This window comes from Leopardus geoffroyi, chromosome C3, assembly GCF_018350155.1.
Source record: "Leopardus geoffroyi isolate Oge1 chromosome C3, O.geoffroyi_Oge1_pat1.0, whole genome shotgun sequence".
Lineage (NCBI taxonomy): Eukaryota > Metazoa > Chordata > Mammalia > Carnivora > Felidae > Leopardus > Leopardus geoffroyi.
The window spans coordinates 17,542,045-17,565,428 of NC_059338.1; the positions used below are offsets into that span (position 1 = coordinate 17,542,045).

Below are 23,384 nucleotides of genomic sequence, written 5' to 3' on the forward strand. Positions count from 1 at the left end.
TTTTCTGTCTGGAAAACGCCCTTAGCAAGAGTGAGTACCAGACTCCCAAACTCTGTGTGTCCCTTACTACATTGCTCTTCCTGAGGCAGGAATGAAATGGAGAACACAGAGTATGATGTGCGTGTTTCTAATGACAAACAGAAAAACACTCTCAACTGCAACCACACCAATCTGCCTAAGAAACAATCAGGACACGACCCCTCATCACATTCATGTCTGTTCCATCACTCACTTAAGAAACCCACAAGTCCTAGGATGTCACTTATCACCTATCCCTTCCATAGCTGCATAGTTCTGTACATTCCCTTATGCACCCCCCACATGCACCCTGTCCCAACTGCAAAATATGTATTGCCAATATAATTACACTCTATCTTTAATCTCTACCACTACTACCTCTCTCTACTTTCTTCAACTGCTGTCTCTTAACTGAACTATGTGTCTCCCTTGAGAACATTGCTAGTGGCTGTTTTATTTTATTTTGTTTTGTTTTTTTCTTTTCTTTCATACCACTCTTAAATTGAGTTTATGAGATAGCTACATTCCTAACTCCTCCTTGCTGATTCCTGATCATTGTATTAGTCTTAGCCACATTGACCCCTGAAAACATTAAGCACAGAAATACATATCATTAGACTATAACAGGTATCTTCAATAAGTATGATTATTTAAAAGGATGTGATATGGGGCGCCTGGGTGGCGCAGTCGGTTAAGCGTCCGACTTCAGCCAGGTCACGATCTCGCGGTCCGTGAGTTCGAGCCCCGCATCAGGCTCTGGGCTGATGGCTCAGAGCCTGGAGCCTGTTTCCGATTCTGTGTCTCCCTCTCTCTCTGCCCCTCCCCCGTTCATGCTCTGTCTCTCTCTGTCCCAAAAATAAATAAACGTTGAAAAAAAATTTTTAAAAATAAAAGGATGTGATATCTTTGGCATGTAAATATGGCAAACTGTCTAACTTCATTCTTTTAAGTGGCATTTTCTTCCTCTGGTGGAAAACACAATTCTCAGTTCAGTTTTCACTAGAGCAGTGAGGTCCATAGACAAGTAGTTTCCATGGACAAGTGCCAGCCCATAAATTGTTATTATATGTCTGTAATACAATAAATACAAAACTTGAAAAAACATTTGGAAAATTATAATAACTTGATAACTACATTCATGTCTATTGAATCTGGTATCTTTAAAGGCTTCTATTTTGTATGTATTTTTATTCTATTTTTAAATCATTTATTATGGTTTAGAAAGTTATCAGTCTGAATTGCTTCGGGGAAAGTAAAATAATCAAAAAATCAAGATGAACATAACAGGCACCTCCAACCATGGTGGAACGGGTGAAGAAATTAGATTCCGATTCCAGTTCACAACTTCATCCACATGGGTGCTGCACTCTCTACAACACAGATACTGAGGGGAAGCCTCAAGGTTTCTAGCAAAAAAAATTATATATATGATATAATATAAAATCATAACCGACATAACATAGCAGAACTTAGTACCAGGGAAATTAACCCAGCAGTGTGGCTCAGCCTGACAGAAGTTGACTATGTTCAAGCTGAAATAAACATACCATGCTGCTTGCAAGTAACACGCTACCAAACAAGCTGCAATGATGAAGGGAAGGCTGATCTCTGCCCAGAACAACCAAGAGAAAATATTGGTCTGTTGATTTTGAACTATTGAGAAGTTTCACTCACATTGGAAATAAAACTTATAGTATGTTATAATCCTTTATATGGTTCATAATTAAGATAAAATAATGTTGTGTAGTAAAAGCAAACGAGTGACTCTGCAATTAGGAGAAAAATCCATTTCCATAGATTTATCTATCTGTTTCTATCTATCTATCTATCTATCTATCTATCAATCTAATATATACAAACATATATGTATGACCAAATCATTTGAACCACTTAAATGATCAGGCTCAATTTGTTATAAGCTATTAACTCATAGGAAACTCTTTTAAAAATAAAATTATTTTTTAAATTCAGGTTTGTAAGAAAAGAAAATATTATACTTTAAAGATCTGTAACATATCAAGTTCATTTACTTTGTAATCTTAATCTGCACTATTCCAGGAAAGTATCATAAGATTTGAGAAGTCCTTCCCAGATTCAACTACATATGGTAAATGAAACCATTACCTTTTTAGTTTAGGAATTCATAGATATGAAGTCACTGTATGAGCAGTAACTGTGGTTTGAAAACCCCACCAAACTCCACCTTTTTTTTTTTCTGGAGCTGAGATGTAGAAGTACTGATTTTATTGAGAATATCTAGATCTTGTTACTTGTATAGACACAGCTTTATTCATTTATTGAGTATTTTAGTGAAGTTATATTTAGTGAAGTTTAGTGACTATGTGTCAGGTAATGATCTAGGAACCAGGGTTATAGCAATGAATAAAACCAACAAAATTCTTATGTGCAGAAGAAGAAATTAAATCAAAGATGAAGATAAGACATGTTGAGACATTTCCAAAAGTTAAACATGAAAAATGTCATTGAGATCTGACTTCTGATCTGAGTTCTGAAAAGTGCAGTAAGCAAGCTTGTGGATATCCCTTGTGGGAAAGGGCATTTCAAGAGAAGAGAAGAGCAGGTATAAGTGCCCAGAGGCAGAACTGTCCCAGGCATGCTGTAAAAATAGCATGGAAGCCAGCATGATTGTAACAAAGAGGGCAAGGGAGTAATGGTACCATATGCAGTCAAAGAAGGGGTAGCAGGTCACATAGGGCTTTGTACGTTTTTTCTGTGAGAAGATGGAGAGTTGTTGAGAGTCTTGGAGCAGAGGAGTGACGTGATCGGAATGCTGAGTGTAAAAGAACACTGTTACTACTCTATTTTGTAATAATCAATTAGGCTAAGAAAAATAAACTACTCAAATTTGTTAAAAGGCCTTGAAAACTTAAGTGACCCAGTGGTAATTCGATCCTCAGCTATGAGATGGTCAAAGATAGTCAAAATTTGGATTTCCTGATGGATTGGATAGGGGGTGTAGGAGAATGTGGTTGACTCTAACATTTCTGGAATTAGCAGCTAGATAATTGTATCATCATAAACTGCACAAAGACCAGATTTGTGATGAGTGAGGGTCAGGAACTCTGTTTTGTACACTGAGTTGGGCAACTTTTAATTATGCACATTATACGTTGTCAAAGTGGTCCTTTGACACCAAGTTCTAGTTGATACTGCTGAATAACATTGAAATTAGGCATGTGGTACAATAGCAAGCCAATAGCTCAACTTCAGTAGCATTTGTAATCTGTGCCAATAGGGCAATGCTAGCTTGTATAAGAATTTAAATAAATGTAATTAATTTTTAATTTTTAAAAAATGAAAGAAAACTAGCAGAGTCAGAATGGTACCTATGATGAGAATGGAAACTTCATAAACTCCATACCATTTAGACAAACGGGGAAATCCCTAGGCATGGCAGAAGCCATAGCAAACCTTCATCTTTTATCAAATGATACTGGATTTAAATGAATGAAAATAGTACCATTTATGAACTTGTACACAAGTCTGACAGTGTATTTTAATGATGGTGCCTAAAGTTGATGGAGAATTTTAGACATTCTATGTTTCAAATTCCCTGAGAAAAGAGCTTCCTCTTACCCTATGAAGATAAATTTCATGTTTAACTTTTGCACCCACATTTCAATACATATTTTCTGTTATTCTTTTATGTAAAAATGAGGTATTTACTTGACTAGACTTGATCTAGAGAGAAACTGCCATCATTAAGTCATGCGAAATCAATTGATCTCATAGAATAAAATTGGATGCATCATGTTCAGAGTCCTATTACTTTCTGCCTTAACTTTACTTTCAAAAAGAACCCTATTGAAGAAACAAAAAGAATATTTCAAAACTCTCTTTTGATGGAAAGGGAATATATTGCACAATATCGTTATCAGAAAGTAACAGGGAAAGAATTCTCATACCCTGGTTCTGAATTATCTTTATAATTAATTGATATATTTTACTTTATTTTATTTTATTATTTTTTATTCTTGTAATTATTTTATAATTCCCTATTTCAGCGATTCTTTTTGGGAGGCTTAACCATAGGCTTTTTCATTCAGTTAAAATGTTAGAATCCATAGTAGAAATTTCAGGAGTATTTTCCTCCCAACAAACTTCTATTTCTCTTTACAGTTAATCTGCAGGTGTATTTGATTAAGAGATAGACCACAATGAAGCCAGATTCTAACTTCTAGATGTACTGTTGGAGTACCCAGCAGAATTACCACTATCTTGGGAGAAGATTATATTAGTGTTTAAGTGTATTAGATTTTTTTTTAAGTAGATTTAGACTCAAGACACAGGGAATTGAAGTTTTACTTTATAGAATATGAGAATTGTTGGGAAACTAACAATTTCATGGAAATCATGAAAGACAAAAAATATTCTCTTAATGGGTTTGTTTCCTCTTAGCTTATACAAAATGAGAAAAATAAACTTAAATAATAGAAGTAAGTATACAAAATCAGCTGACAAAACAGAAGGAAACGAAAATTCAATATATACTAAGAGTAAACAAAAAACAGAACATATTAAAATTAAGAAAACATGATAAAAGATTAAGCTAAATTAAAGGAAGAATTTATACAATATACTAGACACAAAAGTGTTAAATGTAATGAAACATAAATTAAGCTAAAAGACACATGAAATGAGCAATTATTCCTCTTCCTTGCTATGCTTTTATGTGCAGGTTCAATCTTTCATTGATTTAGGATAATCAACATATAAAATTCCTTTATTTTGCCTTCCCTGGGCTGCAATTTCATAGTTATGTTTTGAATTTGGGTTCCAAGTTATTTTTTTATTTGAACTGCACATTTTCAAAATATGCAGTCATTTCAGTGTTTGAATTCTAGCAATAATAGAAGATACACCACCATACAATTTTTGTTTCACTTATATTAAATTGAAACAAGATAGCTGTTAACAGATGTTTAAGAAAATATTTGTAGTAATTGCTACTATGTTGTCACTGCTAGGATATCAACCATATATAAGCCGATGAAAAGAAACAGACCAAAGCCGTTGTATTCTCAGGTCAGAAATGTCTCTAAGTACTCATAAATGTACTTGAAAGCGTTTAATTGTATCATAACTGGCAATTCTAAAATTGCAAACGTCACAGCAAGCTTAACCAAATGCAAAACTCTTTAGAATTCTTACTACAGGGAAGAAATATATTTCAAACCCGGTCCAAGGACAGGATTTTAGCTTGCACAAGCTTTTTTTCAGCTATCTTCTTTGGCCATGATGATCACTTTTAAAATGCACTTCACTTATTCCTCTGATTAACCAAACTTACAAAAACTTCTTTGAAGTGTTAAATATTTAACCCAAAAGAAAATTTCGCAGGATAAAAAGGATTTTACATAACTGCTTGTCCATTAATGAAGGAGGACTAAAATTCATGCATCTAATAGCTAAGTAGAATGTCAACTTATAGAGCTCTAAGTTTACTTATTCAGTTAGTTTTACTCCAGAGAAATTGGAAATATGAATGAAAGTAATCAGAGATAATCCTTCTAAGGGAGCAAAAAGGTTCTGAGGTTATTTTTTTTTAATCTAGGTTTTGTGGATTGGCTCTAAATTTAATTCTTCCAGTTTCTCAGTCCCAGATCTTGAAGTCATTCTTTATGGGTCTCTTTGTACACATCCCATCCAATGTATCTTTGATTACAGCTGTCTCTATCTTTGATTTATATGCAGAATCTAAATACTTGGCACCAACCACCTCAGCCCAAACCAGCCTCATTTCTGACTTGGACTATCTCTATATCCTCTAAATGGAAATGCTTCCTCTGTTTTTATGCTTGCCCCAAATAGATAATTCCCCAAATGATCTCATTTAAATGTAGCAGATCCTGTCACTCCTGACTCAAATCCTTCCAAAGGCTTCCTATTGCTCTCAAAAAAATAAGTAAAAAGTCTGCTTTCCTTATCAACATTCTTTGCCTTCATTTTGCCCCCTTTTCCTCTGCTTCTATTCATTCCTCTCTGTTTGGACCCAACTTTACCTCCATCCTATCATTTCAGCCTCACAACACAGATATCCCATCCCAGCCTTCACAGTGCTGGAGCCTGTGCTTAGACTGCTGGTCTCCAGTATCCTTAAGACTTGCCTTCTTAGATCATTTGGGGTTTCTGCTCAAATACTCAAATATCAAGTAAAGATATTTTTTTAAAACAAGACCTCCTGCTCTCCATTCACTCGTTCAACTTTGCTTATACTAAATACAACTACCTGGATTCAACATTTTGTTTTATATTTATTTTGCCTTTTTCTACTATACATCTCTTCAAGAGATGTATAAGATCATGCCTTATATGATCTCACACTAAGGTATATTTAAATAATTCAAAATAATAATAATAAATTTTAATTTTTTCCTGTTATCATGATTACCAAATGTAAGAAATGTAAATTAGAAGAAAGTTGCCAACATTACATATCACATATATCAATTGAATTATGCATTCTCTTACTCTCTCTGCTTTGATTTTTGGTTTATTTCCCATTTATCAGATATTTACAAACATCTTTTTATCACATAGATTAGCAGAGTGGAAAGGTTCAGGTTTGTGGAGATTAACTGACCTTATTTTGAGTTCTAAAGTTTGTCAGTTAAACACCATTGTGATTTTGCCCAAGTCACAATTTTAAGCTCTGACTTCTTTACCTGTGAAATGGATATAGTAATATACCCTAAAATTTCTGCAGTATAGCATTCTGAGTATTGACAATGAATTGGGACAATCTATATCAAGTATTTATCATTTTACCTTGCAATAAGAGTCTTAAAAATTTTGTAGCTTCATGGATTTGGTATCAAGCTGATGTGGCCTCCTAAAATGTGTTTGGAAGTGTTCTTTGCTCTCTTTTTTGAATAGTTTCAGAAATGTTGCTAGGACTTATTTATTTATTTATTTTTAATATGGTAAAATTCACCTGTTGCGGGCTTTCTTTGTGAAAGGTTTGTAATTAGTGATTCAGTCTCTTTATTTTTGGTCTGTTCAAGCTTTCTATTTCTTCTTGATTCAGTTTTATTGTTTTAATTTTTTAAATATTTATTTTGAGAAAGAGAAAGAGCATGAGAATTGAAAGGGCAGAGAGGGCAGGGAGTGGGGAGAGAGTGACAGCAGGCTCTGGGCTGTCAGTGCAGAGCCCAATGCAAGGCTCAATCTCATAAACCATGATATCATTACTTGAGCAGAACTCTAGATTTGGAGACTTAACCAGCTTAGCCACCCAGGTACCCCTCTTCTTGATTCAGTTTTGGTAGGTTCTATGTTCCTAAGAAATTGCTCATTTCTTCTAGGATATCCAATTTGTTAGCATATAATTTTTTTTGTAATAGTTTGTTATGACTTTTTTTCCCCTGTGGCATTCTTCTGTCTTTATTTTTTATTTTGTCTATTTGAGTCTTCTCTTTTTTTGTTCTTGGTATAGTTAGGGGGTTGTAGATTTTGCTTATCTTTTCAAAAAATTAGTTTTTTCAAAATTTCCCATAATTTTTCTATTCTGTATATCATAAATGTCTGTTCGAATCTTTATCATTTCTGTTCTGCTAATTTTGGGCTTAGGTTGTTCTTATGCCCAACTTTGCTTTTTCTTTTCAACATATTACTGGAAGTTCTAGCCATAGCAACTAGGCAAGGAAAAAAAAAAGCATCCAAAATGGAAAAGAAGTGAAATTTCTGTTTGCAGATGACAGATTCTTATATGTAGAAAACCCTAATAACTTCACACACACAAACTTTTAGAACTAATAAAAAAATTCAGTAAAGTTTCAGGGTATAAAATCAACATAAAAATTAGTGCATTTCTATTCACCCATAATGAACTATCTGAAAATAACATTAAGAAAAGCAATCCCATTTACAATAGCATGAAAAAAAAAAGTACTTAAGAATAAACTTAGCCAAGGAGGCAAAAGATCTGCACCTTGATAAATATAAAACACTGGAGAAATAAATTAAAGCAGACAGAAATAAGTGGAAAACATCTTATGTTCATGGATTGGAAGAAATAATATTGTTAAAATGTTGATACTATTTGATGTGACCCACAGGCTTTATGTAATCCCTATCAAAATTCCAAAGACTTTTTTTTTTTTACAAAAATAGAAAACAATTCTAAAATACCTATGGGGGAAAAAAAAAAGATACTGAATAGCCAAAGTAATTTTGAGCGAGAAAAATAAAATGGGAGGTTATCATACTTCCCTATTTCCAAATACATTACAAAGCAGCAACAGTCAAAACAGTATGGTACTGGTATTAAAACAAACAGATAAACCAATGGAACAGAATGGAGAGCCCAGAAATAAACCCGCACTTATATCGTCAACTGATCTTCATCAGGGGTGTGGAGAATACACAGTGGCTATGGTGACTCATCAGGTTGTGCAAACTAAATATGTACAGCTATCTTTTTTGTCAACCATTCCTAAATAAAATGGTTAAAAAAAAAAAGAGGAGGCATCCAAGGAAGCAGGAAAAATGAAATATGTTAATAAAAGTAATGATGTCATCAAAATTGCATGAGAAATGAGACATATGTTATAATTATCAGGGGAGGTTATTAAAACAGGAATTATAATTGTATTTCAAAGGTTCAAAATTTAAATAGATGCATGAAATTTGCCTTTTTCATGTCTTAATATAATCAGCATGTAAAACTTCAAAAGCCAAATAAATACAGTCTTACATTGTATTTATTTAGATTCATACAATATTTAACATTTTGTATATTCTTTATTCCTTTCTTCATTTGCTATTTTCCATTCAGAGCCATTTTTTATCTCGAAGTCTCTCTTCAGTTATTTTTACAACGGCTGGTTAATGTGAAATTCAAATTTAATAGTATGAAAATTATTTCATTTTTTGAAATATTTTTTTAAAATAGAATTCTAGTATTCAGTACTTGAAGATATTATCCATTGTTTTCTGGCTTTCCATATTTCTATTGATAATTTGACTGTGGTTTTATCTTTGCTCCTTTAATGATAATATATTTTTTCTACTCTTGCTCATAATTTTTCCTCTGGGTTTTAAGGAGTTTTTTTTTTCCTCTGATACACCTAATTTTTCTTTTATTTATTCAATATGCTGTTCTTAATATGAACCAAGTCTGTATGTACACCATCCTTTCACAGTATATTTAATCCACGTTTTTCTCAAAATAATTACCTCTGTCATAGTCTCCTCTCATTTGGGGACTCATTACATGGACGGTTGCTGAACTTCTTTTTTTATGTGTGTAACAGTCTGTCATATGACTCATCTCTTCATACTTTCTATGTAAGTTTTGTCTCTTTATGATCAGTCTGGATATTTTTTCTGACCCTTTCTCTTTTTTTCTTTTTAAATTTTTTAAATGTTTTTATTTATTTTTGAGAGAGAGAGAGAGAGGGAGTACTAGTGAGGGATGGGCAGAGAGAAAGGGAGACACAGAACCCGAAGCAGGCTCCAGGCTCCAAGCTGCCAAGCTGCCAACATGGGGCTCAAACTCACAAACTGCGAGATCATGACCCAAAGTCGGACACTCAGCTGACTGAGCCAGAAGCCTCTTTCAGACCCCTTTTCTTAGTCATTATTACTATCTGCTGCTGTCTTGCATACTATTAATCTGTTTATTTCTTAAATCTTATGATTTTCTTTTTCCTTTCTAAAATTTGTATTGAATAATGTAGACTCCAGATTTCAGGGAGTAATTTTCCCCCTTATTGAACATTCTGCTCAGAAATTAATAACAAAATATTGGAGAGATCATAGATGATAACTACCATATATTGATCACTTCTGGATCTATTCTGTTGTCTGCCCCATCTACCTCACAGGACTATTGTATGCATGAAATCAGAAAACTGAAAGAAATTTCTTTGAAAAGAATAAAGCCTAAAGTCTATTGCAACTGTAAGAAATGGTTTTCTGTGTTTACCTGACATCAGTTATTTGACAACATCTTGAGTTTTGTCATCTGGTTCTATTTATCACACTGCTTACTTTCTTTTTACAGAATGATTGGAATTGCATATAAAAAATTTAAAAGTTCTTGATGGTATCTTTCTGCAAAGGGGAATTAACATTATTCCACAGGTAATTATAATAGGATCAGATTTCTTATATCTAAACAGTAATTGAATTGATTCATGTGAGAATTTAGTTTTGAAGAGGATTGAACTATTTAATTTTAATCTTAATGTATAGCCTTTCTGGGGTTTTAATTGAAATCAAGGATATTTGCCAAGAACACACCTCCGTGGATATTTTTTAAAGTCTCATGTTTGTTTCCTCGGTCAATGAGACTATAAAAAGCTCTTCAGAGTGACTAGCTCCCTAGCCACTATGTTCTGCTTGGGTTCAAGATTTCTTGTTTGTAAAGCTTAGGGATTAGTAAGTTCACTGGGAGAAATGTCTCACATTGTGAGGCTTAGTTCCCTACAGTTCCCTTTTCTCCTTAAATTTGATCCCTCATGTCTGTACTGTCTTGGTAGAGCTTCATTGTCAATTTTGTCTCCTCAAGCATGGGACACTTCTGTAGCATCTATGCTTTTATTTTCTCTTTGACCCTTGTGTCCTTGTTTCTAATTGTAAATATCTCAGATAAAAAACAGAAGCTGGACTTACCGAAGCGTATGCATAAACTCATTTGTATGATTGTCAAAAAAAGAAGAAACAGCATCATTTTCTATCAGACTGAATCTATTAATGTGAATGTGCACACCAATTAGTTTTAGCCCAATGTGCTAGCTTCAGCCACTGGGACCTGATGATGGACATTATTTTAAAAGTGAGTAATTAGAAATTCCTTGTAATATCATAGATCAAAAATCCAAATATCAAAGAAATAGTAATGGTGGTATAGAGTCATTATAAGTGGCCTGCCCATCCGCCACCGAGTCATGTCATCCCTGGAGGTCCCATAATAGCCTTCATTAAATTGTTGAGAAATTTACTGATGTAGTAATGGCCACAATAATTGAAAAATGGTTCAAGTGTCATTATCTGAAAAATAGGAATGCTGGGAAAAGATATTAAAGATGAAGCTTTCCCCCTGCTTGTTAAGATGATGAGATGATAGAGACCAGAAAATGATATTTAGCTCACATAGATCAAGTGACTAAGGAGCCCATACCAAGTAGCTGATAGTGTGATAATGAGAATGTTCTGACCACAGGAATATTTTATATTTGTTGAATTGAGTTTGCATTCTCTAAATCAAAGTAGATTTCTCTTCCATTAATGCCCTCCATGGTTAACAATAACATGAATATCTTCTTCAAGGTGATTTTTCTAACACAGATGTTTTACTTGTACATTACACACCAGACCCTGGTCCAAGGTGAGATGAAAAAAAAAACAAAAGCCTTCTAATCACTTGATCACAAATGTGTGTGATTCTTATCACAATGCACTCATACAGAGACAGAAACATCTGCAAATATAAATAGTACAAACCTCAGAAAAATATATAAGAAATCCTTATTAAGGATGATATGTTTTTCTAAATGCAACAAATATAAACATGACCTTTCATGCAGAATAGATACAACTCAGCATAATGACACTATTGCAGTTCTTTCTCTAGCACAATACATGTGTGTGTGTGTACAATAACCAGATTCAGTAGAGTATCTTTTCAGTGAAGAAAACTGTAAATTCTTAATAGTTAACATTATGACACCAAGACTTGGCAGAAGTTTGAAGTTCAAATTTGTCTTGATCACGGGTCAGGTAAAATTCTGTGTGTAATTTTCTTTCCTCATTCATTCCTGCAAGTTTAAAAGCTAGAACCTAGATATCCTATTGCTTTGGTGAGACTCCCATCTTCAACATCCACTCCAAGAGCTATGGAAAGAGTCTACATTGTTTGTTATTTTAGTAGTAAATTTATGAGGAGGTGTCTCAAAAATGTGCAGGTTTTCAATTTGTCCTAGGTGATTCTGATGTTGAATATGCTTGGGAACAAGTGGACAAGGGAGACAGTGAAGAGTAAGAGTAGAAAATGCCCTAACACCACACCCTAAGGAACTTTGACATTCATTTCTAGTAGAAGATTTTTGGCTCGGCAAAGGATATAGTTTAGCTTAAACTAGTAAAGTATCAGAAATAAATGTGTGCTGGGGCACCTGGATGGCTCAGTCGGTTAAGCATCTGGCTCTTGATTTTGGCTGAGGTCATGATCTCACAGTTCATCAGATTGAGCCCTACGTCTGGCTCTGCACTGACAGCATGGAGCCTGCTTGGGATTCTCTCTCTCTCTCTCTCTCTCCCTCCCTCCCTCCCTCCCTCCCTCCCTCTACCTGACTCACAGTCTCTCTCTATATCTTTTAAAACAATTAAACATTAAAAAAATACTGTGTTCTATACTGTGAGGAATTGACTTCAAAGAGCATTTCAAGAATGGTTGGTCAAATATTTGGAATGTTCTAAAGAAGATAAAAAATGGAAAATGAAAAATTCCATTTCAATTTAACCACTTATTAAGCAAGGTCATTTTCAGTGAAGTGTAGGAAAAAAGGGAAAAAAATAGAGTAATTTCAAAAAAGAGTGAGGTATAAGGAAGAAAAAATGTTAGGTATTCATTCAATAATTGTTGAAGAGAAATTAAAATTACATGCAAAGATATATCTTTCAAAACCTAATCTTCTAGACTAAAATTATCCTATTTTTAAAAAATGTTCTCCCTACTCAAAATTGTTTGTATCATTTGCCTAAAATTATTCACACAAGGCGATAATATAATCTGTTAAGATAAGAAAATTGTAATTCTATTATAAGCATAACAGTTGTGGATTTAGCCGAGAGATAATAGCAAATGTCTATTATAAAGGGTCTATTATAATTGACTTTAAACAGTTGAAATTCTGGGGCACCTGGGTGGCTCAGTTGGGTAAGGGTCAGATTCTTTATTTTAGCTCAGGCCATGATCTCAGGGTTGGTGAGACGGAGCTCACCAGGCTCTGTATTGATGTGATGGAGCTGCCCCTCTCCCACTCATGAGCATACACACTTGCATTCTCTCTCTCTCTCACCCTTTCTCTCTCTCAATAAACAAATAAACTTAAAAAAATTAGAATTATGTTTTATATAGCTAAAATGTTTCATGGAATATCTATCAATGTTCTTTTCCTAACAACCATAATATTAAAGCAAAGACAAAAATACATTATAGTGTTCTAAAAGCAAGCCAAGGAACTGCAAAGCGGAGTGATGAAGAGTATGAATATGATAAAAGTAAATAACAGAGACTTGAAAAAAAGCAGCCAAAATATGTTCAATGTGTAACAAATATTGTGTCAACTGTTTCTTAAAAATGTAACTCTGAAGCAACTTTGATGTCAAGAAAGTTGATAATGAGGATATTCTAAGTAAAAATTTAGTCGGCTAAATACAGGTTTTAATGGAAACAAAGCATATATATATATTTTTTAAATACTACCATTTGATATACATATTCATCAGAGCTAATTCATCCAGCTCCAATTACATCTTATTTTAAGTTCAGAAGCACTGGCAGTTTTTGCCTTTATTATGAGAAAATGACAATCACATTAGAAAGCCTTGTCATTCTCCCAGTAATGAGTTTAATATGACATTTGGGAAAGTACTTTGCTGTGACTAGAATAGCAATGTTGATTTTACATTTTAAAAGATGCTTCAAAACACATACAGTGAAAACAGTTTCATACAGGGTTTTATTTTTCCACCCATTTCAATTTGAATGTGAGTTAAATTCAAAATTACAGTAATTGTGAACTGTTTTCATGTTACGATAAAGTTTCAAATTGTGGGCTAAGTCTTATTCTAGAAGCGGAATCTCATCAATAGAAAATGATTTTCAAAACTGCTATTATTGATTTTTAGTCTGAGAAATTTCCTTTATATGCAGGGCAAATTCTGATGATTGCACATTAAATCAGAAGTATTAAAATGAACACAATTGCTATCCTTCAGTCACAGTGAAGTAACGAATTTTTGTTAGTCCAACCTTTTTAAGCTATTATATCTAGTTTTAGAATTAAAACTTGTATGGATCCATATTTAAGGGTATTTTGAAGAAAATGAGAGATGACTATTCTAATACAGTTTATTTCTAATCAATAATATTCATTTGTATTTTGCACCCTGCAGTTCTTGAAACTGTCATTTCATAAAATAAAAATGACACTAAGTATTGTTAAAGCAAAAATTGCACCAGATACAGTAAATGGGTAACGAAGATTTTATTGGAGGCTCTTGCAACAGGGAAGAGAGTACATAACAGTCTAACTGTTTTTAAAAAGAGGGGCCAAGGGAGTTTTAAGAGCAGAGTTGGGGGAATCCTAGGCCATCTGTGTTTGCTCTTTGGACTTACCCATAGGAAATGTAAACTTTCTCCTCTCTTCATGACAGGAGGTAGCTTTAGGACTCTGAATAAGATGCTCACTAAGGCTAGGCTCCAATTCCCCACAGAGACTAGGAGATGGGGTAGCTAGCTACTATCCTTGATGATGACATTTCAAAGGGAGAAAGTCAGTCCTGGGTTATAAAGCTGCTCAGAGACATTTGAAAAAGATTTACATCTCAAAGAGGCAGGGGAAGAATTTGCAATTAGAAGTGATTTAAAAGCAAATGCTCCAAGAAAGGAGAGTGGAGGGACCTCTTTGGTTAAGCTATTTGGATTCTGTGAAGGCCAGAATAGGAGGGAGGTCATGTGCCTAGAGGCAGGAAGAGATCTGCCTCAAGTTTACTTAAACTTAAGGAGATATTCAGGCTATGTTGGCCAGTATTTTTTTTTAATTTGTTTCTGAGGTTATTTTTAAAAAGCAGTTTCAGGTTCACAGCAAATTGAGAGGAAGACTGAGTTCTCCCATAAACTGCTGCCCACTGTCAGATTCATAGCCACCCTCATCTATCAACACTGATAGATGTTACATTTGTCAAAATTGATAAACGTACATTGACACATCACAATCACCTAAGTCCATAGTTTACATTAGTGTTCACTTTTGATGTACATTCCGTGGATTTGGATAAATGTATAGTGACATATATCCATCATTATGATACCCTACAGAATGACACAGCCACAAAAATTCTCTGTTGTTCATCTGTGTTTATATTTTAAAGAAAAAATAAGTTCAAATGTCTTGGGTTACTATTTTCTTCAGGGTATTGTAATATGTGATTTCTCTTTTCCCTTAATTACCCATTATGTTTAGTGTTAGGGTCAGTCGTAAGGCAGGGTAAAGATAGGAGTCAAAGGCTAAAAAATTTTAGCAGTCAAAGGCTTTATTTGGGAACTAAGGTCTCGGGCAAGGTTCCATGACTCAGGGAGAGAGAGAGAGGAGTCAGGGAAGTGGCATCCAGGTGTGGTGGGTGGGGTTTTTAAGCTGCAGCGGTTCGGGTTTAGGTCTGGGTGGGCCTTTTTCCCATCCGGCCAGTCTTGCTGTCGCTGGGTGATTGGTTGACCTCCAATTCATTCTGGCAGCTACTAGGGGCTTTTCCTTGGGTTGTGCTGGCAAGATGGCTGTCCCCTCTACTGTGGTTCTAAGGACATCCTAACAATTGGATCTTGAAGTTTGGTATTTTTATTAGGATATGGCTTTTTTGTTTATCAATTTACATCATTTTTCCATAAGGTATTACGTTACCTTTCTTTTTTTCTTAAACATCATTTATTTTTGAGACAGAGACAGAGCATGAACGGGCAAGGGGCAGAGAGAGAGGGAGACACAGAATCTGAAGCAGGCTCCAAGCTCCGAGCTGCCAGCACAGAGCCCCACGTGGGGCTGGAACCCATTGACCACGAGATGATGACTTGGGCCGAAGTCAGACATTCAACCAACTGAGCCACTCAGGTGCCTTTTAAGTTACCTTTCAATATAGATGTTCAGATTTCCTTTTTATACATAAATATTTATTTTCGTATGAAGAACTCTACTTGTTCTGTTTTCTTCTCCTTTACATACCTATATTGCATCCTGTTTGTTCTTTATCCATTTTCACCAGTGCTTTTCTATTGCTATTTGTGTCTGCTCTTTCCATTTATTTTCACATGTTATTTAGATGCCTTTCGCTTATACTATTTCTCTATTCAGATGTTTGTGCATTTTAGTGCGTGTAATACACAGTTTATGAGTATCTTTTTCTTATATTATTTTGTTAATAGTTAACTCACATTTTATTTCCTCCTGTTAATTTATTATTTACTTTATTAGATGTATATTTTTTAATATCAAAGTCTAATTGCTTTGAGGTCTTAAAGAAATATATCTGAAATTCTATGTGTATTCCTAAATTAGTTATTTTCTGTGGTTTATTTTACATATGCTTTTTTATAAAATCCTCTTTTCTCCATATTTTGGTAAATCTACTCATAAATCCTTAGTTGGTTCCTTTGGTCACTTTTCATTTCTGAATAGGTAGATCCAACAGCTATATATTGAGAAACAGTGTGGAAAGAAATAAAAGGAAAACCTAAGTGTGTTGATGGAAAATTTTGAATATATTACAAAACACATTTTCACACAAAAAAACTATGCCCCCTCTGATTTGAAAACATGCTTCCCCTGAGTTATTTTTAAAATATCTTTCATTTGAAAAATAGTTGGCTCAGGAAGCACCATAAAATATAAAATGAAAAAAATATATAGCATTTATTAAGAAAGTAGATCTTAAAATTTATCATCACAAGAAAAAAATGTACAAGTATAACAGATGTTAACTAGGCTATTGTGGTCATCATTTCACAATATATATAAATATTGAATCATTATGTTGTACACCTAAAACTAATATAAAGTTATATGCCTGCATTAAAAAAAAGAAGAAGAAAAAAGAAAACATATATTGGGTTACAAAATAGTAAAAATATAATTCCCAGTGGTTTACTGTGACAGTGGATATTTCACACTCAGGTAAAGTGCACTGTGAAACATGAAGATACTATGACTAAGTCTCCTTGTAATGATTCAGTGATGCAGGCTGTTTATTACCAGTTAAAACAACATTATTTTTCTGTTACTGTTTTATTACATTTAATCTTTTACCCAAAACACTACATTGTAAAATAAAAATACAATAATTCTCTTCCAAATTTCTCAAATAAAAGCATATTGTAAATATCTATTACCATTAATATTTACTACATTGAAAGAAAAACAGCATAATAAAAATGCAAAGGTCATATGCTCAGTACCTATAAGAAAGAGTTCCTCCTTTTAATTGAAGTCATCAAGCTTTGTGAGAACCCCACTTTATTGTTTTATATTATTAACTCCATTACAAACTGGCACATTTCCAAACACCTGTTTTTGGAGACTCTGACTAGATGTCTGGCACTAGGAAACCTTTACCATTACTCTCATGATATACTATGGTAGTGGAGATTAAAGCATGAGTGAATGTTGGGTAGATGAAAAAGGATGAGGAAATTATTAAGGAAACTTCTATATATAAAGCTATTCCTGTTTGAAACCTGTTCAGAATACATAGATATGTTTACATATTTAATCATGTTATTTGATCATCTGTTAGCATTTGTGTGAATACTCAATATATCAGAGAAATCTAAAACATATGAATTGCATTATTTTTGTACTGGTCCACTGATCAAAACTATGTAACTGTAATTGCCCCAAGGCAATACAACCCAAGCACAAACTGTATTTTTTTGTCCATAATAGAGCGGAACTACATTCATAGAGAAATGATTGGAATTGCAGGGTTTTTTTCTTCAAAGAGTTGATTTTAATGTTAATTTGGTTGCATTTACTGTAATAATCACACATGTTCATTCAAAAAATTAAAAATAACTAGAACTTAACACTAATAAGCCCTATGATTAATTCTGTAGTTCATAGAAGCACAGAGAGAGAATATGAGGAAAAATATAAAATACTGATTTATGTGTGTTATCTCTTTCATTGCTCTTGGCTACTACTTATATAAGAATTTATTTTCTATGTCAGTGGCATTATGTGTTCTATAGTATTCAATTAGATGGAATGTAGGACTTTTTTTTTAACTTTTGAAAATGGGTGCATGGGTGACGCCAACAAAGGAAGGTTTTATATACTTAACACACTTTATGACAAGTCTAGCAACCTTGCAAAAAGGGTAAAACTTTCATTTCTAATTTTCTGGATATTGCTGTGGTTTATATAATGAATAGAATAAGATAATACAAATATATCAACTAGTAATGGAAATGAAGAGTTTAATAAATTATATGCTACATTAAACAAAATAGGGAAGATTTTAGTAAAGATATATGAAAGTTAAAAATATAAACATAAGGTGTGCCTAGGTGGCTCAGTTGCTTTAATGTCCAACTCGATTTTGGTTCAGGTCACCATCTCATGGTTTATGGGTCTGAACTCTGATAAGGCTTTGTGTTGACAGAACAGAGCCTGCTCAGAATTCTCTCTCTCCTCTTCCTTTGCTCCCCCTTTCTCTCAAATAAATAAGAACATTAAAAAAATATGTAAACATAAAAACATGATAGTTGAGGAAAAAATACTTGTTTTCTCAATTTTGTACATGTCCAGTAAACCCTGCATCATCATGTGCATCACACAGGCAGTGGTTTTCTCAATTAACATATATTTCAAAAATGTGTGAAGCAATATTAAATGTGGTTTAAGAGGACATTCAAATGTAGTTAAAGTATTAAATAAATAAGGATCATAGACACCAAATTTAGAATTCTTTCCTCTTGGAAAAGTTTTAGGAAATATGTTGAGGGGCTCCTGGCTGGCCCAGTTGGTTGAACGTTGGACTCTTGGTTTCAGCTCAGGTCATGATCCCATGATGGTGGGATTGAGCCCCTCATTCATCTCTGTGCTAAGCATGAAGCCTACTTAGAATTCGCTCCCTCCCTCTCCCTCTATGCCCCTCTCTACTACTCAAAAATACAGTCTCTAAAACAAAAATTAAAAATTTAAAATAAGTAATAAAATTAAAATTAAAAAAAATAAAAGGAAATGTTATTTATTTTTTTATGTTTTAAGCTTAGTTATTTATTTTGAGTGCAAGAGGGAGACAGCGTGACTTGGGAAGGGGCTGAGAGAGAGAAAAAGGCAGAATCCCAAGCAGGTTCTGCACTGCCAGCACAGAACCCAATGTGGGACTTGAACTCAGGAAACCAGCTTATGACCTAAGCTGAAACCAAGAGTTGGACACCTAACTGACTGAGCCACCCAGGCACTCCAGGAAATATGTTGGCAAATGGAATATTGGGGCTTCAGTTTTTCCATAATGTTTGCTTCTTAATGAAAAAGATCTGAAATAATTAGTATTTCATAGAATTGATGGATTGATACCCAATTTTTCTTTATATTTTTATTTCATGTTTTGCTTGATAGGCAGTAGTAAATTTTTTTTAAATGACATGCATTAACAATCAAGTCTGTTTACTGTTGTTTATTTTTTTTTAATGCTTATTTATTTTTGAGAGAGAGACAGAGCACAAGTCGGGGAGGGGCAGAGAGCGAGGGACGCATCAAATCCAAAGCAGGCTCCAGGCTCTGAGATGTCAGCACAGAGCCCGATGTGGGGCTTGAACTCACAAACTGTGTAATCATGACCTGAGCTGAAGTCGGATGCTTAACTGACTGAGCCACCCAGGTGCTCCTGTTCACTGTTGTTTAAAATTCAAATTTGTATGACAAACCATAGAGCAGATATTTGTTTCCTTCATAATACTGATATGACTTTTCTTACCTTGGAAAAGTAGAAACAAAGATGAGAATACCACATCATGCTAAGTAAGTTTTAAATACAAATATACCAAGAATTAAACAGTATTCTTTACTGTTTTAACTAAATTAAATCTATTTTCCTAAATAAAGGTAGAGCATTTCATGTAATTAAATCCCTAAAACTGACTTTTTTAAAGTTTATTTATTTGTTTTTGAAAGAGAGTGAATGGGGGGAAACCGTGTAAGTAAGAACACAAAAGCGTGTTTGAGTTATTTACGACATTAATGAGGTTAATCATGTGATTTTCTCTCAGCCTTATCAGTATGGTAGTCATATTCATTAACTTCCTAATATTGAATCATCTTTAAGTTTCTAGAATTAATGACACTTGGTGAAGATGCATAATTTTATATGCTTTTACTCTGTTAACTAATATATATCTAGGATATATGGCTATTTAAGTTAGTTTAGGTTATAATTTTATGTTCAAAGATTATAACCATTAAATTTCCATATTATACATGCCGCATAAAAAAGAATTTGGAGTATTTTAAGTGTCATTATGCCTCTGGTGTTTGAAATTGTGTTGCACCTGTGGCCTTTTTCTGGAATAGGAGTTTAGGAGTAATTATTATCTATATACAAGAACTATAAAGATATGACCCATATGGGGAGAAAAGCAAATCAGTCAAATCTGGCCTAGAAATGACCTAGATGATCGGATTAGTAAGCAAGAATATTACAATGATTATTAAAAGTATATTTCAATTATTATTAAAGTATGCATTTCATATCAAGAAGATATAGGAAATATTGAGAATGTTGGAAGGAACGTGGAGTAGTAAAGAAGTCCCATATGAAAACTCTGTACATAAAAACTACAATATCTAGCATATCAGAAGGGAGGTTAGTGGGGGATGGGTGAAATAGGTGAAGGGAATTACGAGTACACTTATGATGAGCACTGAGTAATTATCTATAGAATTATTAAATCACTATATTATATACCTGAAAGTAATAGAACATTGTATGTTTATACTGGAATTAAAATGAAAATTTAATTATAAGTAAATAAATATCCCCTAAAAAAACTACAATATCTAAAGTTAAAACACACACACACACATACACACACACACAAACCAATTGTAATATGTAAACCCTACTTACATTCTTGTCAAAAGAAAGATGACTTTAGGAGACGTTCTGAAAAGAACTGGTGAAATTTTAGTGTGGACTGGATACTAGAAAATTTCATCAAGCTATTGTCAATTTTTTTTTCAAATTATATTATTTTAATTTATGTAAGAAATCTCATTTTTAAGAGATATATACTGAAGTCTTAAAAATATACTACATGGGATTAACAACAGATTATACATAATAGGAGAAAAATAATTTTAAAACATGGAAATAGAAACTAAAATTAAATAGGAAGAAAAATAAATAAACATAGCATCAGTGAGTTGAGCCACAAAATAAAGCAATCTCATGTAGGCCAAATCAAATTGGAGTTTCTTAAGAAGAAGAAAGAAATGGGGGTAAAAACGATATTTAAATAAATATGTCTTAAAAAATAAAAATTTTATGAAATGATAAACTTACAAATAAGCTAAAAACAACAAAAAATAAGAAACATAAAGAAAACTACATTAAGTCACAATGTAATCAAATAGCCTAAAACCAGTGGCACAGAGAAACTCTTAAAGGGAGTCACACACAGGGGCGCCTGGGTGGCGCAGTCGGTTAAGCGTCCGACTTCAGCCAGGTCACGATCTCGCGGTCCGTGAGTTCGAGCCCCGCGTCAGGCTCTGGGCTGATGGCTCAGAGCCTGGAGCCTGTTTCCGATCCTATGTCTCCCTCTCTCTCTGCCCCTCCCCCGTTCATGCTCTGTCTCTCTCTGTCCCAAAAATAAATAAAAAACGTTGAAAAAAAATATAAAAAAAAAAGGGAGTCACACACACACATACACACACTTAACATATACTAGCCATCCTCCAATGGTGCAGGGAGCCTGTCTTGAAGAAGGCAATACCACTCATGAACCCCTAGGCAGTGCTGACTGTTGTAGTCATGAAGGCCAGACCCAGGCAGAGGAGTGTCCTCATCCCTACCAACAGCCACCATGCCCAGAGTACACACAGAAGAATCATCTTCAAAAGAGATTTCTTACCCTTCCAAACTGGTGGTGGGGATTATTTACCCTCTTCTACAAAGATCAGGGATATCATTGATAGCACTGACAAATTTGTGGCCAGAAACAGACCTGAATTTGAAGCTTAGAATATAACAGAATTAGATAGCCCTCAGTACAACTTCCTAAACCCCAGTGACCCTTACAATGCCTACCACCATCACTAGGTCAGTGAATGCAAGGAGGGGAAGGCTCAGGAGCCCTCAGCTTCCATCCTCAAGGTTATCAGGCAGCATTAGAAGCAAGCCACCCAACAGCAGCTGCCCTAGAATGCTCAACCCTAGGTAATTCAGGAGACCATCATGCCCAAAGAGCCTTCCCTCTAGTTTGACTTCATCATAGCATGCCCCTCCATCTCATAATCAGCCTGCATCTCAGCCTTCAACCTGGATGTGATGAAGCTGATGGCTCAGCCTGTGGCAAGGAATGGGCACTTGTTTCTGACGCAGCTGATACAGAAAGAATAGCACAGCTACCAGTTTGACACTACTTCACCATGCTGGTGGAACATTATACCAAGGTCTTAATTCCACCCAAAGGCTTATTTGCAAAGCTCAACAAAGAAGGGCTCCTGGGTGACTCAGTTGGTTGAGTGTCCAACTCTTGATTTCAGCTCAGGTAATGATCCTAAGGTCTTGGGATCTTCTCTTTCTGTGTGTCTCCCTCTGCCCCTCTTCCCCTGCCCCTCTTCCCTGCTCACACACACACACACACACACACACACACACACACTCTCCCTAAAATAAAATAAAATAAAATAATCTCAAAAAAGAGAAGATTTGGACCAGGTATGTTACTGAATGGAGCAAGCCAAGTTCCAAGATGAGAAAAAGAAGAGGAGAAGGAGCGAATGTACATTTGCAAATCATCAGATCAGTCAGTGGTGGAAGTGGCAGAAACAATGGACTTGAACTTTTCTCCCTTCACCACCTTGGAGAATCTGGGGGCCCAAAAACTCATTCAGGAGCACTGGGAAAAGTTTGGGGAGGGTAGGGCAGTCAAGATAGAGGCGGAGTCTGATGAGAAGGTTAAGAAACACTACAAGGTAGAGTAGTGTCCATCCCAGCTAGATCAGGACGCCCAAGTGCAAGACAAGGATGAGGGTTCAGATGATGAAGAAGGGCAGAAAGTGTCCAACCTTCAGAGATCTATGCTTCCACCTCTGCCCTTGACTGCAGACCAAGTCATTGTATACAGGGACTGTGATCCCAAGGCTCTCAAGCCCTGCTCAAGATAAATATTTTGTGTTCCCTATCTTGGGAGAAAAGATTTTGGCCAAAAAAAATATAGGAAAATGTGGTCATCAGGCTCAGAGGACAGCAGCATGGGACCAAAGAACACACAGACACATTATATACAGAGTTACAAAGATAAATCTTATTCTTATTGAAACTTCTCTTTGAAACAGTGTAAGTCAGAACACAGAGGAGAAACTTCTTAAAGTACTGAAAGGATAAACAAACAAACCTGACAG

At 34.6% G+C, this 23,384-nt stretch overlaps 1 pseudogene; it reads left to right on the forward strand.

Annotated features, from left to right (window-relative positions):
• The first annotated feature begins 1,317 nt into the window (after positions 1–1,317).
• LOC123586018 lies at positions 1,318–23,162 on the forward strand (annotated as a pseudogene).
• The last annotated feature ends 222 nt before the right edge of the window (positions 23,163–23,384 follow it).